This window comes from Apium graveolens, chromosome 6 (assembly GCF_009905375.1).
Source record: "Apium graveolens cultivar Ventura chromosome 6, ASM990537v1, whole genome shotgun sequence".
NCBI classification, from domain to species: Eukaryota; Viridiplantae; Streptophyta; class Magnoliopsida; order Apiales; family Apiaceae; genus Apium; species Apium graveolens.
In genome coordinates this window covers 287,169,619-287,185,731 of record NC_133652.1, presented here as the reverse complement: position 1 = coordinate 287,185,731, position 16,113 = coordinate 287,169,619, and the positions used below count along the sequence as shown (strand labels likewise).

General features: G+C 37.8%; 1 protein-coding gene and 1 non-coding gene across 2 annotated transcripts in view; one reads left to right on the top strand and one right to left on the bottom strand.

Annotated features, from left to right (window-relative positions):
- Positions 1-1,743: 1,743 nt before the first annotated feature.
- Positions 1,744-16,113, bottom strand: part of LOC141668111 (YTH domain-containing protein ECT3-like) — a 32,750-nt gene continuing 18,380 nt past the window's right edge. The window contains exon 10 of the transcript XR_012552923.1: positions 1,744-12,514. The gene's annotated coding sequence lies outside the window, so the exon portion shown is untranslated. The remainder of the gene's footprint in view (positions 12,515-16,113) is intronic.
- Positions 11,864-11,970, top strand: LOC141669155 (small nucleolar RNA R71). The gene has a single exon (XR_012553447.1). It is a non-coding gene; the product is annotated as a small nucleolar RNA R71 (small nucleolar RNA).

The following is a 16,113-nucleotide window of genomic DNA, read 5'->3' as shown; positions in this document are numbered from 1 at the left end:
CCGGTGATCTTGTTTTTAAGAATAGTTTCGAGTTGTCTATAACAGTCAACTCTATTCTCTAGAAAAGATACTTGTTCTTTTAATTTGTCTTGATTAATGTGTACAAGTCTTAATTCATTGACCTCTTTCTCAAGGTCTTTGATTTGTTGAGTTAACATTTCATTATCACGACGAGCACAATCTAAGGAGCCTCCTAGATGATAAACTAATTCAGCATCAGTAAATTTTACCTCTTTTCTTGACGATGAAGTGTTTCCATCAATAGCCATAAGTGCAAGATTCCCAACTTCTTCATCTTCACTGTCAGTATCATCCCAACTCCTTCCCTTAGCCAGGTAAGCCCTTTCAGATTTACTCTTCTGATTAGAATCATAAGAGTTCTTCCTTACTTGCTTTGGCTTCCTGCATTCTGTGGCAAAGTGTCCCAACTCATTGTAGTTAAAGCATCGAATAGTGCTCCGATAAACCATCCCTGTTTTGTATCCACCACTGCTGGTGTTAGAGGATGAAGATCCACCTTTCTGGAATCTGTTGTAGTTGGACTTGTACTTGAACTTGGGATTCCTCTTGAATCTGACATTGGAGAATCTCTTGACAATCAGTGCCATTGACTCATCTTCCAATTGCTCCAGTTCTTCCAAGGAGTAAAACTCATCTCCTGATTGATTTGTAGTAGGAGGATCAAATTCTGCTACTATCACATTTTCCTCAGCCTTGGAAGACTGTACCATTCTCTCTGACTGTTAAGATTGTTGTTGTTGTTGTGGTTGTTGTTGTTGTTCTTCAGCTACTAGAGCAGTAGACGTGCTAACCACTCTACCTTTCCCGTAAACTTCCTTCTGCTGAATCTACTCCAACTCATAGATTTTTAGCACACCATAGAGTCTTTCCAAAGAAATCTCATTTAGATCCCTCGCTTCTTTTATGGCAGTGATTCTATGTTCAAGATGAGTTGGCAGTGTTAAAAGGAACTTTTTGTTGACCTCCCTGATTGAATAATATTTTCCATTTATGTTCAGGTTGTTGATCAATGCATTGTACCTCTCAAACACTTCAGAGATTCCTTCTCCTGGATTGGATTTAAAATGTTCATACTCAAAGGTTAGGATCTCTAACTTGTTCTTTCGAACTTCCCCTGTGCCTTCATTAATCACCTCAATAGTTTCCCAGATGTGTTTAGAATTTTTACAGTTCATCACATGTCTGTTCATCAAGGGATCAAGGGAATCAACTAAAATTAATTGAAGGTTGGCATCCAAGGAGGCTTCTTCTTTTTCAGCAGGAGAAAAATCCTCAGGATCTTTTACATAGGTTCTAGCTTTGGTAATTACAACATCATCTTCTATAACCTCTGGTTCAATAACCATCGGAATTTTTGGACCCTTCTTTAACACGTCCAGATATTTGGGTTGCAACTTGTAAAAACAAGAGCATCTTCTTCTTCCACATAATATAATTTTCTTTATCGAATAGTGGAATTTTAACGGTTCCAACTTTTTGTGTAGTCATTATGAATTTTTGAGTAAATAAAAATTCAAGGAGTGGAAGAATCACAAAAGTCTAGGATCTTCATTTGTTCGTTAATCAGAATGCTCTGATACCAATTGTTAGGTCCCAATATGTTTGTAGAAGGGGGATTGAATACAAACTATACCGTTTAATCGAATAAAATGCGAAATAAAAAAATAAAACAAAATTCAAGTTAAATAAAACTATTATTAAACTTGAAAGGTGTTGCAACAACGGTATCGTTTACAAGGGATTAATCTCAAATAAATTATTCCAAATCTAGAATAAATTCGACATGAACTTTTTCTATTTTTGAAATAAAAAGATCAAATGCTAAAAGCAATTTGAGATTAAGTTCTAGGGATTTTGATCCGCTAGATAGTTACACAAGAACAAGAGAAAGATTTCTAGTGGTTTAGATTTAACAATAAATACTAGAAATTAATGTCCTGAAATATTGCAGTTGAAGATAATAAGTTCTCTGCTTTTCTTTTTTTGTTCTGTGTTCTTCAGTTGGTTGAAATATTCAATGTTGCTTTTTGTTGAAAGATCAGCTTCTGTGTTAAGTAATCAAAACAATCCAATTGAATTGTACTGGCAAGACAATCCTTTGATCTAGCTAAACAATCGGTGAGACTATTGAATGAACTGGCAAGACTATCGGCAAGACAATCCTTTGAGCTGGAAAGACTTTCTGCAAGACTATCTAAGAGAACTGGAAAGACTTTCGGTATGACAATCCAATTGTCATACCAGTTCAAATGTTTGTCTTGCTGAATTAATATTGAATATTAATTCAAAATCAATTCTAAAAAATACATAATATTAATTCAGAATTAATTAACCAATTAATTCAATTAATCAATAAATTAATCTTTGCAGATATAATTTATTTTCTTAATTAAATTATATGACTTAATTAATTAATAGAGAATTAATACTATTCTTGAACAACAACCACTCTTCTGACAATCTTCTGAAAATCACTGAAAATTATGAATCAATTCCACCACTTCAATGTTGACACTCAATGTACTGTCTGGTTCATGAATGACTAACTTCTGCGATGTTTCTTCATGTCTTGATTTTAATAACTTGATTTTCTTCAGATTAAATCCCTGTAATTAATTGAAACCCTGACAAGATCTCTGTCACTTGATTAATATCACAATCTTGATTTATATCACTGAGGCTTGATCGATTTCTTGAGCTTCTTCCAGTGAATTAATTCCTCAAGTCTGTAGATGAACAATGTTCCTTAATCCTTTGACATATGTTACTTTGAGAGATCTCTTTGACGATAGAACCACTATTTACTTGTTACATTCTTATTTGAGTTGAGTTAAATTCTTGAATAAACAAATAGGCTATGACATATGCCTTTCAAGCATCCCATAAATTTCATCAAGAGTTGTTTCTTCAAGATTATAGTTGTCTCTTATAATTGTTTCCTTCAAATCCCAACTTTCAGGAAGAGCTAACAGGAATTTAAGGTTTGAATCTTCAAGATCATACTCCTTATCAACCAGTGACAAATCATTCAAGAGTTTGACAAATCTGTCATATAGATCAGTCAATGACTCATTAGGCTTTGAGTCAAAGTGTTCATACTCTTGAGTGAGTATTGTCTTCCTGTTCTTCTTAATCGAATCAGTTCCATGGCACCTTGTCTCTAAGGCATCCCACATCTCCTTTGCAGTCTTGCAGTTAATTACCCTGTTTGACATTACATTATCAATGGCACTATGCAGCAAGTGTCGTACCTTAGCATCCTTAGCAATTGATGCAATAACTTCAGCAGTGTAATCACTCTTCTCCTTTGGTACAGACTTTGCTGCTTCACCTGCAACTACAACAGCGAGTTTGGTTGGCTTCTGAGGTCCTTCATGGATTCTGTCAAGATATTCTGGATCAATAGCTTCCAGAAACATAATCATCCTCACATTCCATATGGGATATTCAGATGGTTTCAGTATGGGAACTCTAATGGTCTCATATCGACTATGGATTTGAGTCTTTGGAGGTTCTTCAGTTTTGGTGGGCTTGGTTGGAGTTTCTGCTTCAGACATGATTGTTTTTGGATCTTAAACTGTTTGTGTGTTAACAGATAGGCTCTGATACCACTTGTTAGGTCACACACACTGTAGAAGGGGGTTGAATACAGTGTTTATCACAATCAAATCGAATTAAAGAACTCAAGTAACAGAAAACATACTTTATTCAATATAATAAACTCTGTTACAATATGGAACTATCCTCTCTCAGTGATGAACAAATATCACGAGAGCTGCTAGGGTTACAATGAATAATATTCTCGATAATGATAACACATATAGTATAAACCCTGTTTCTGTGTTTATATATCACACAGTTACAAGATAATCGCTAATTGATATGGAATATAATTCTGCTTCCTAAAATATATCAATCAGTTATCTTTTCTTCCAAGTATTCCATTCTTTATAGAATTCCTTCTTCATGCATATTTCTTCTTAAGTTTGTCTTGATCTTCTTTCCTTTCAATCAGCCGCCTTCCTTATCTGAAAGTTTCCTTTAAGTCCTGGTATTATCTCCTGATAAATATCCCCTGAACCTTAAGTACTGATAACTTAAGTTCTGGCTTCAGTATAAGTGCTGATTTCAGTTAAGTACTGATTTGTCCAGTTCAAGTAAGATCTGAAAACTAAACATAAATCATATTAGACATGACATTATCAAATATATCTAACATTAGGAGAATTTGATGTTCTTTTAGGAATGGATTGGTTAGCCAGTAATAATGCTCAGATCGATTGCGCAAATAAGAAGGTAAATTTATGAACTGAGGAGAATGCAACAATAACGTTTAAAAGCGAAAAGCAGAAACAGATATTCTTAACAATGATGCAAACGAAACAATTATTGCATCAAGGATGTCAAGCTTATTTAGCCTATGTATTGGATATGGAAAAAGAAAGTCCGGAGATCGAAGATATTCCTGTAGTTTGTGAGTTTCCTGATGTTTTTCCAGATGAACTTCCAGGATTACCTTCGGATTGAGAAATCGAGTTTACTATTGATTTAGCACCGGGAACCGAACCAATTTCAAAATCTCTATATCGAATGGCATATGTTGAAATAAAAGAGTTAGCAAAGCAATTGCAGGATCTTCTTGATAAAGGAATCATAAGGCCCAGTGTATCCCCATGGGGTGCACCAATGTTGTTCGTAAAAAAGAAGGACAGTAGCATGCGACTATGTATTAATTATCGTGAACTGAACAAGTTAACTATCAAGAACAAATATCCTTTGCCCCGAATCGATGACTTATTTGATCAACTGAAAGGAGTGGCATGGTTTTCAAAAATCGATTTAAGATCAGGTTATCACAAATTGAAGATCAAGACGGAAGATATTCCAAAAACTGTGTTCCGAACGAGATACGGACACTACGAATTTCTTGTGATGGCGTTTGGACTAACCAATGCACCGGCAACAATTATGGATTTGATGAACCAAGTATTCAAGAGGTACTTGGATAAGTTTATCATTATATTTATTGATGACATCTTGATCTACTCGAAGACTGAAGAAAAACATACAGAGCACCTGAGAATGACATTGGAAATGTTGAGGAAGGAACGACTTTATGCAAAATTTTTGAAATGCGAATTTTGGATGAAGGAAGTGCAATTCCTAGGCCACATCATTAGTGTTGAAAGAATTCAAGTCGATCCAGCAAAGATTCAAGCTATTTTAAACTGGGAAGACTGAAGACTCCGACGGAAGTCAGAAGTTTCTTGGGATTAGCAGGTTATTATAGAAGATTTGTCAAAGATTTTGCAAAAATAGCCACGCCATTGACCAAGTTGACCCGGAAGAATGAAAAGTTCGAATAGAATGAGAAATGCGAAGAGAGTTTCCAATAATTGAAGAATCTATTGGTAACCGCACTTGTACTTGTCTTACCTGATGATCAAGGAGATTTTGTCATTTACAGCGGCGCTTCTTATCGAGGACTTGGATGTGTTTTGCTGCAGCATGGCAACGTAATCGCATACGCTTCTAGACAGCTAAAGCCTCATGAGCAGAAATATCCGACGCATGATCTGGAACTAGCAGCAATTATATTCGCATTGAAACTCTGGAGACATTACCTTTATGGCGAGAAGTGTGAAATCTACACCGATCATAAAAGTTTGAAGTACATTTTCACGCAGAAAGAACTCAACATGAGACAACGATGTTGGCTAGAGCTAATCAAAGATTACGACGTATCAATCAACTATCATCCAGGTAAAGCAAATGTTGTAGCAGATGCATTGAGTCGAAAGGAAATATTAAATTGGTTAACATCTTCAGAGGAATTGATCAAAGAATTCAATAAATTGGAAATTGAAGTTCATGTTCCAGAAAGCTCCACTCAAATGATTTATGCAATGACTTTTCAACCAAAATTGTTGGAAAAGAAAAGAAGGTGTCAAGAAGAAATAATGAATCACGAAATCGATAATTTGTCAGGAGAAGAAATTACCAGCTAGAAAGATGACAAGGGAATTTTTCGAGTTGCTTCGAGAATCTGGATACCTAACGTACCGGAATTGAAAGCGGAAATTTTGCAAGACGCTCATAGCTCAAGATATTCAATTCATCCCGGAAGCACCAAGATGTATAGAGATCTGAAGGAAAACTTTTGGTGTCCAGATATGAAGAAAGAGATAGCGGAATGGGTCAGTAAGTGTTACACGTGTCAACGAGTTAAAGCTGAACATCAACGCCCGAGCGGATTACTACAACCACTAGATATTCCAGAATGGAAATGGGAGCACTTAGCAATGGATTTCGTAGTGGGACTTCCAAGGACTAAAGTAAATCACGATGCAATTTGGGTTATCATCGACAGATTAACAAAGTCAGCACATTTCCTTCCAATCAATGAAAGGTTTTCGCTCGACAAGTTGGTACATTTATATCTCAAGGAAATTGTGATGTGTCATGGAGTACCTGTATCCATTCTATCGGATCGAGATCCCCGTTTTAATTCGAGATTTTGGAGACAATTTCAGGAATGTCTAGGAACCAAGCTAAACATGAGCACTGCTTATCATCCACAAACGGACGGGCAAAGTGAAAGGACTATTCAGACAATTGAAGATATGTTACGTGTATGTGCGATAGATTTTGAAGGCAGTTGGGACGAACATTTACCGTTAGTGGAATTCCCTTACAACAACAGCTACCATGCAAGCATCGGAATGCCACCTTATGAAGCCTTATATGGGAGAAAATGCAGATCACCTACATGTTGGGACGAAGTTGGAGAGCGCAAGATTCTAGGTCTAGAACTGATTCAGCAGACCAAGGAAAAAGTAGAACTTATACGAAAACGACTCGAAGGAGCGCAAAATCGGCAACGTAAATATACAGATCCAACCAGAAGGGATGTGGACTATCAAGAAGATAGCATGTGTTACTAAAGATATCACCATGGAAGGAATTGACTAGATTTGGCAACAAAGGCAAGCTAAAGCCCCGATATGTCGGTCCATTTGAAATTTTAAAGAAGTCAGAAAAGTTGCATACGAGCTAGCTTTACCACCCCATATGCAGCATATTCATAATGTATTTCACGTGTCAATGCTTAAGAAGTATAACCCTGATACAAGGCATGTAATAGAGTATGAGCCGATAGAGCTACAGGCAGATTTATCGTATGTAGAACAGCCGGTAAGAATTGTAGATCGGCAAGAGAAAGTCTTAAGAAATAAGTTTGTACCATTAGTGAGAGTTTTGTGGAGAAATCCCGTGGTTGAAGAATCAACCTGGGAGCTTGAGAGTGATATGTTAGAAAAGTACCCTCAGTTATTTTCATAGTGTGATTCTAAGGACAGAATCCTATTAAGGGGAAGAATGTAACAACCGAGAAATTACGCTTGTATTATATCTTAATAAAGATAATTTATCTGTATTATTATGTGATTAAGTGTGTTGAGTCATAAAACCCTAACTGCTATGTGCTACGTGTTGTCTGTCCATCTTGACTTCAACTTTTCAGGGAAAAGACGGAGACGGGAGTTGAATAAAAGAACTTGTTGCCCCGGAATGAACGATTTGAGCACTAGACCCCTATTGTGCCACCTCTTGACCTTTTCCTTGTACATTTTATTGTTCTCATAAGCTTGAAGTCGAAACTCGTCAAGTTCATTCAATTGAAGCATCCTCTTCTTTCCAGCGGCGTCCAAGTCCAGATTCAATTTCTTCAAAGCCCAATATGCTTTACGCTCGAGCTCTATAGGCAAATGACACCCCTTACCATAAACCAACTGAAACGGCGACATTCCTAATGGAGTTTTATATGCTGTTCTATAATCCCAAACAGCTTCATCAAGCTTCAAAGACCAATCTTTTCTCGATGGACACACAACCTTCTCTAAAATGCGCTTGATCTCTCTGTTAGATACCTCAGCTTGCCCATTTGTCTGAGGATGATAAGCCATGGCAACGCGATGATTCACATTATACCTTTGCATCATAGCAGTGAACTTGCGATTGCAAAAATGCGATCCCTCATCACTGATTATAACTCTTGGAGTTCCAAACCTTGTGAATATCTGCTTGTGAAGAAAATTAAGCACCACTTTCGCATTGTTCGTTGGCAACGCCTTAACTTCAACCCATTTTGACATGTAATCAACCGCCAACATGATATACTGATTGTTACAAGATGAGACGAATGGCCCCATAAAGTCAATTTCCCAAACATCAAAGACCTCAACCTCGAGAAGCACATTAAGAGGCATCTCATACCTTTTAGACATATTGCCCACACGTTGACATCGATCGCATTTCAAAACGAACTGGTAAGCATCTTTAAACAAGGTCGGCCAAAAAAACCTGCCTGGAGAACATGAGCTGCTGTCTTTTATCCGCCATAATGTCCTCCATAAGCCGTTGAGTGGCAATCTCGCAAGATTCCCCCCGTTTCGCTGTAAGGAATACATCTCCTGATGATTTGGTAAGCTCCTTGTCGAAAAAGAAACGGCTCATCCCACATATACCACTTCACTTCATGTAGAAACTTCTTCCTTTGAGCATAGGATAAGTCGGGAGGCATGACATTACTCACAAGGTTGTTCACAATGTCTGCAAACCATGGTTCTTCTTCTTGCACTCCAAACAACTGCTCGTTGGGAAAAGATTCATTTATCAATGTCTTATCCACTGAAGTAGCATTAGGATTCTCTAAATGCGAGAGATGATCAGCTACTTGATTTTCAGTCCCCCTTCTGTCCTTGATCTAAAGTTCAAATTCTTGGAGCAAAAGAACCCATCTAATCAATCTAGGCTTCGAGTCCTTCTTCGAGACAAGATATCGAATTGCGGTGTGATCAGTGAAAACTGTCACCTTAGTCCCAAGTAGATAAGATCGAAATTTCTCAAAACCATATATGATAACCAAAATCTCTTTCTCCGTAGTCGTATAATTTAGTTGGGCACCATTAAGGGTCTTACTAGCATAGTAGACCACATAAAATATGTTGTTCTTCCTCTGCCCAAGAACTGCTCCTACTGCATAGTCACTTGCATCACACATCATCTCAAAAGGTTGATTCCAATCAGGTGCAGTTATGACAGGTGCCGTGATTAAACTCTTCTTCAATATTTCAAAAGCTGCAAGGCACTCGTCATCGAACTTGAAATGAAAATCTTTTTCTAGCAAACTGTATAGCGGTTTCAAAATCTTAGAAAAGTCCTTGATGAAACGCCTATAGAAACCCGCATGACCAAGAAAATTGCGAATTCCCTTAACAGAAATAGGTGGAGGAAGATTCTCAATGACCCCCACCTTGGCTTTGTCCACCTCAAGACCTTACTAGAAACCTTGTGCCCGATAATAATATCATGTCGCACCATAAAGTGACATTTCTCCCAATTGAGAACCAAATTGGTCTCCACTCAGCTCTTGAGAACGTGTCCAAGATTTTGCAAGCATTCATCAAAAGAATCTCCAAATACAGAGAAGTCATCCATGAACACCTCCACATTCTAGCCTATCATATCAGAAAAGATGGCCATCATGCATCTCTGAAATGTGGCTGGTGCACCACACAGACCAAAAGAAACTCGTTTGAAGGCAAACGTACCAAATGGACAAGTGAAGGTAGTTTTCTCCTGATCTTCTAGAGCGATACAAATCTGATTGTAACCCGAATAGCCATCCAGAAGACAGTAATACTCATGCCCAGCCAACCTGTCAAGCATCTGATCAATGAAGGGCAAAGGGAAGTGATCTTTTCTAGTGGCTTTATTCAGCTTCCTATAATCCATGCAAACTCTCCACCCAGTGACTGTTCTAGTAGGAATAAGCTTATTCTTCTCATTTGCTACCATAGTAATACCACCTTTCTTTGGCACACATTGAACCGGGCTCACCCATGAACTGTCAGAAATAGGGTAGATGATCCTTGCATCTAGCCACTTAAGAATTTCCTTCTTTACTTCCTTCATGATTGGATTGAGGCATCTTTGTTGGTCGACTGTAGGCTTGCTACCTTCCTCTAGCAAAATTTTATGCATACAATAAGAAGGGTTGATTCCCTTCCGACTTGAACTCTCTCATAGTCTCAAAAGCTTTTCCTCATCACTACCTGAAAGGTCAGATGCAATAATAATAGGCAGAGTAGATGCATCACCTAAAAACACATACCTCAAATGCTCAGGTAAAGGTTTAAGCTCAAGAGTAGGAGCTTCCTCGATAGATGGCTTGAGGCGTTTAGGAGCTTTTCTCAATTCCTCCATTCCAAGAGATTCAAAAGGCATATCAACCTTCCTTTTTTAGGGAGAAGCATTCAAATATTGCAATTATTCTTCACCTTCGTCATCTTCACTGTCTGAATTTCCCAATAAGGTTTTCTCTAAGGCATCAGACCTTAGCAATTGATCAAGTTCTGAAGTAACCACATAATCGACCAACTCTACTTTTAAACATTCCTCATTATCAGTAGGAAATTTCATAGCATATAACACATTAAAAGTTACATCCTGATCTAGTAATCGCATTGTGAGCTCACCCTTCTGCACATCTATCAGAGTTCGTCCAGTTGCCAAGAAAGGTCTTCCCAAGATTATGGGAATCTTCTTATCTTCCTCGAAATCCAGAATAATAAAATCAGCAGGGAAGATGAGTTAACAACCTTGACCAAGACATCCTCCACAATACCTCGCGGATAGCAACTTCTGTTGCAGCATAGCACTGCATTCCTCCGTGAGAGCGATAGCCTCTAAATCATCTAGCTTCACTTTCTGAGAGAGAATACCTTTCATAAACTTTGCATAACTAGGCATTTGCTCGAGAGCCTCGGCGAAAGGTATGTTAATATGAAGTTTCTTGAACACCTCCAGAAACTTCTTAAATTGCTTGTCCAGCTTTTTCTTCTGCAGCCGCTTCAGAAAAGGTGGTGGAGGATAGATCTGTTTCTCCCCTGTATTACCCTCAGGAGGAGTGTGCTCAATATTAGTCTTCCTTGGTTCCACTTATACTTCCTGCTGCTCTTCTTCTTTCTCAGCCTCAGCTTCTTCAGTCAACTTTTGAGTTTGTTCGGTATTAGCAACCTTTCCAGACCTTAACGTGATTGCCTTTACCTGCTCCTTAGCTTCCTTCCTTCCTGGCACCTTAGTGTCACTAGGCAATGTACCAGGTTGATGATTTATCAAGGCATTGGCAATTTGCCCAATTTGATTTTCCAAGGTCTTGATAGAAACAGCTTGACTCTTGCACATAAGCTTCAACTCCTCTAGTTCAGATTTTTCATTGGCTTGTTGCAGCTGGAGTTGTTGTCTTGGTGCATATTGCGGTTGCTAAAAACCTGGGGGGTTGTACTGCTTAGCTGTATATTGCTGATAAGACTGTTGAACCACATTCTGAGCGTTGCTCCAGCTGAAATTAGGATGATTGCGGTTGTTGGGATGATAGGTGGTCAGCACTGGTTGTTGCGAACGCTGAAAATTACTCACAAACTGAGCTAATTCAATAGATATAGAACACTGATCCATCTCATGGGCCCCAGCACAAAGTTCACAGACGCTGGTGATTTGATTAACTCCATAATTAGCCAAAGAGTCCACCTTCATTGTCAAAGCCTTAAGTTGGGCAGCGATAGCAGTTGCTGCATCCAACTTCAGAATTCCTACGACTTTCCCCTGAGTCAGTCTCTAGGAACGATTCTGGTATTCATTAGCAGCCATCAGTTCAATAAGTTCATAAGCTTCATCGTAGCTCTTAGCCCACAAGGCTCCTCCTGATGTTGCATCAAACATGGGTCTAGAAGTAGCACCCAATCCATTGTAGAAACAGTTGATAATCATCTAATCAGGAATGTCATGGTGTGGCCACTTCCTTAGCATCTCCTTATATCGATCCCAAGCCTCACACAGAGATTCTCCTGTTTGCTGAGCAAACTGGGTAAGAGCATTCTTGATTGCAACAGTCTTCGCCATAGGGAAGAATTTAGTGAGAAACTTTTGTGTCAGATCTTCCCGTTTAGTGATAAACCCTGCTGGTAGAGAATGTAACCAGCTCTTAGCCTTGTCCCTTAGAGAGAATAAGAGAGTAGCAGCTTGATAGCATCTTCAGACACATCATTAAACTTGAAGGTGTCGCAGATCTCGATGAAATCCCTGATGTGCATGTTGGGTCTTCAGTAGGAGAACCCCCAAACTGAACTGAGTTCTGTATCATCTGAATCGTGCTTGCCTTGATCTCAAAAGTGTTATCCCTAATGGCTGGTCTGACGATGCTCGACGGAATGTCATTAATCTTGGGCTGAGAATAGTCCATCAAAGCCTTTGGATTCTCTGTTTGATCTCCCATCGCTATTATAACTGGTTCTTCGACTTTCTCTTCTTCTTCTACCTTCTTTTATTCCTCAAAAACTTCCCTTCGAACCACCACAAGTTCTTCCTCGGCTTTATCCAGAGTTCTCTTACGAGTACACGAACGCGTATGCATACACCCTCGCTCGAGCACCTGAAATAAAACAAGGAAATAGATAAGTAACAATGTCTGAGTCAATGAACTTTAATGACAACTGATGGAAAGCACATAAATTATCAATTAACACTGCAGTCCCTAGCAGCGGCACCAAAAACTTGTTAGTCGCTAAACACGCGCTAAGAATACATGCAAGTATACGAGTTCGCAAGTAGTATAGAATCTTTTCTAGTTCGTTCCCACAGAGACTGTATTGGTTAACTAATTAATTTATGCACCTAAGCAACAATGTATGGTTATCATTCAATGCTAAGACGAATCACAATTTGAGGTTGATTATCAATAAGAATTACCGAATAATTGTAATTATGAGAATAAGATTGATTGAATTAATATATATGACAAACATGGGATTCTAACTTCATTAAATACTTCATTCAATAGCCTTTTCATTCTTAACCTAAGCATGCAATGGTGATGATACTAATCAGATAACACGAAACTGATAAACGCCAACTTTCGGTTACACGAGTACCATACTACCAGACATCCACAAAAGAGATAGAAGCTGAATAGACACCAATTATGTTGAGACCCTATATGTCTATAGAATTTGACAACATAACGGTTTAAGCACAAGTTATCAATCTTGATTACACAGAGCAAGTAAGATGATTAAAATTACCTACGAATCATGCATAATAATACATGAACCTATGCTAGCATGGCAAGTTCTAAATCCTTAAATTCATTTTCGCTTCATTAAGAATTAGCACACTATCTTATAAGTTTGCGACACTCATAAGACGAACAAGCACAACCAATACTAGGTTATCAATCAATCACCACACACTAATGCATCAAATGAAATAACTAAAGAAATCCATAAATAAATCCGCTAGAACCCCACGATAACGATTAGCCCATAATCGGACTCATCATCAACGTGGGTTCCGATGAAAGCATGGTAAAACAAACGTAGTCTTTATAACAAATAATTAAAACCAAGTACAAAACAAGAGTATAGGTTCAACAAAACAAGAAACGAGCATCCAAAATTACAACTCAAAATAAAGATTCACAATAATAAACTAGATTGTCTTCGCCTTTGTTGAATTGTGTTATAGGTCTCTTGTCGTCTTCTCAATGCGTCTGTCTTGATATATCTTAAAAATGACTTAGAAATGTTTATATAGCAGCCCCCAAGCAATCCAGGAGTCCAGGAAATAGAATTATAATAGAATCAGGATTTTCTTAGCCCAACACAGTACAAAACATCAATCCAAGCCTTTATAGAGCATTATAAAGTGTCATAAATACCACTCAACATGCTAGAGGAACAAGCATCTTTCATTTCAGTTAAATAAGAAATCTGGAAATGCAGAATTTGAACCAGAAAACCAGTAGCATTATTTGCAAGTCCTGGTACTTTACTTTTTCTAGTTGTTAGTTAAGTTATCCTATCTATTTAATTTGTTTGTTAGGTTTAACAATCAAATAGAGGGAGATTGTTGGTGAGACTGCGTAGCTGTATGAATAGTATACGTGATAACTCAACACTAGATCAACACTAGAACAGGACAGGTAAATAATACTATGTCTATACAAGAAATCAGAAGAAATGAAGACAAGGCAAACATAAAGAATTAAAAGATTAGAAGAATACTTGAAGTCTGTTTACAGGTCACTGAAAGAAGTTCATTAATATGTTCGTGGCTTAGTGAAGAAAAAAGGTTAAAGACTTTCAGGGTTTCTGAAATGATGAAGATTCAATATATAGGTGCTACCAGAAGATTTCAGTGTATCAGCATTGATTGAAGATAGACAGTGTTCGAAGCATAGAAATCTAAAGAATTGAAGACATGGTATAGACAGAGGTTAAAGAAGACAGCTGCAGTCTTGAAGTTATACTCACTGACATGAGTTCACTTATATGTTCAAACATCAGTGAAGAATAGTGAATGAAGTATTCAAGATTGTAGTAGCAATAAAGACGTTGTCTAAAGTACCAGAAAGGATTCCAGTGAAAGTACATTTGTTTATTGACAGTCAGTGTTCAAAGCGATGAAGTTGTTGCAAGCTTAACAATGTAATCAAGGATATAATATGAAGACCTGAATCGAAACTAGTCGTCTGTGAACCACACCAGTTGCACTAGGCGTTAGTGATTTGTGAAAGGAATCTGAGTATTATCATTAGGAAGATTGTTAAGTGAGGATTCGTATCTGGATATGGTAGATATATGGTTTATACGAAGACTCAGAGAGAAGACTAGAAGACGGGACAGTTTAAGGGTTAAAGCGTTCTACAGAAACTAAGTCAAAGTGATCAATATCTTGTAGTAGGAGTCACTAAGATCGTTCTATTGCTTAGCAGGAGCAAGAACATTAAAGTACAGCTCATAACCTAAGTAGAGGAATTGGTTTTGACCTAGTAGGAGCAACAAGGAAGAAATGGAAAAAGAAACTAACTTAGAAATGTTTCTTCTACACTCTAGTCGCAAATCAGAGATTTTTCTAAAGCAAAATATCTTACTAGGGTGAAGGGGTCGCAAGTAAAGGTCCCTAGGCTTCCTTGGTCGCAACTTGGGATTTAAACTAAGTCAAAAGTGTATACTAGTGACCCTTGGTCGCAAGTAAGAGCTATACTAGGGAGATGGGTCGCAACTTCGAATTTTTCCTAAGGTAACCACTTCCCCTAGGTGGTGTGGTCGCTAGTTAGGTTTTTCTGGAATGCAACTACAGCAAATTCACTCCCTAGAGCATGAAGAAGTCGCAAGTAAGCCCTACAAGGGTCTAGAGGTCATAACTCATGAATTTGGCTAAGGCAAAGTTCACTCCAAGGCTCCATGGTCGCAAGTAAGAATGCTTGGAATTAATTCTAAGTGCCAAACCTCCTTGTAGTCGCCAGTAAGGAGTTGTGTTGTTAATTCAAATGCTAGACTCTCTCCTTGTATGCGCAAGGAAATGAAGTCCTAGGAACAAGTTTTCTCCACCACACTTTATTGATTCATTCATTTGATTTATGTGGTAAACAAATGATCACATATTTATATTGAATATAAAGACTATACTACAGCAGCAGATCAAAATAATAATTAAGTTTGTAATTGTTCTGTTCGTCTTCTCTCTCACGAGAGTTGATGAAAACAAGAAACAAAGAGAATACAGAGAAGCTCAGCACATTGATATCCGTTTAACTTCTCACCGGAGAAACGTTATAATGCCCGATTTAACTCGTGTATATTCGTAGGGGCATTATAATCGTTATCTGGTAATTAGATCCTTAGGCATACAAAAAACTAGATCATTGTATAGGATTTAATTTCTATATCTTTGTAGAAGCAAGAACATTGTTGTTCTTGGATTGTAGTCGGTTAATTTATTTACCGAAGTGTAGCAACACCCCCGAGGATTTATATATGAATACATATTTCCCCGAATATCTTGTGTTCCTCGATTTACTCTTCCAAACACTATTCACCTCAAGAACACGGAACCACTAACCGAACGCTAAATTATTTATCCGTAAAAGACTCGAAAGAATTTTTTAATTTAGTGAGTATCGTATTCAACCCCCCTTCTACGATACTTCGGGACCTAACAATTATCGGTTAATATCTTTAAAAATATAAA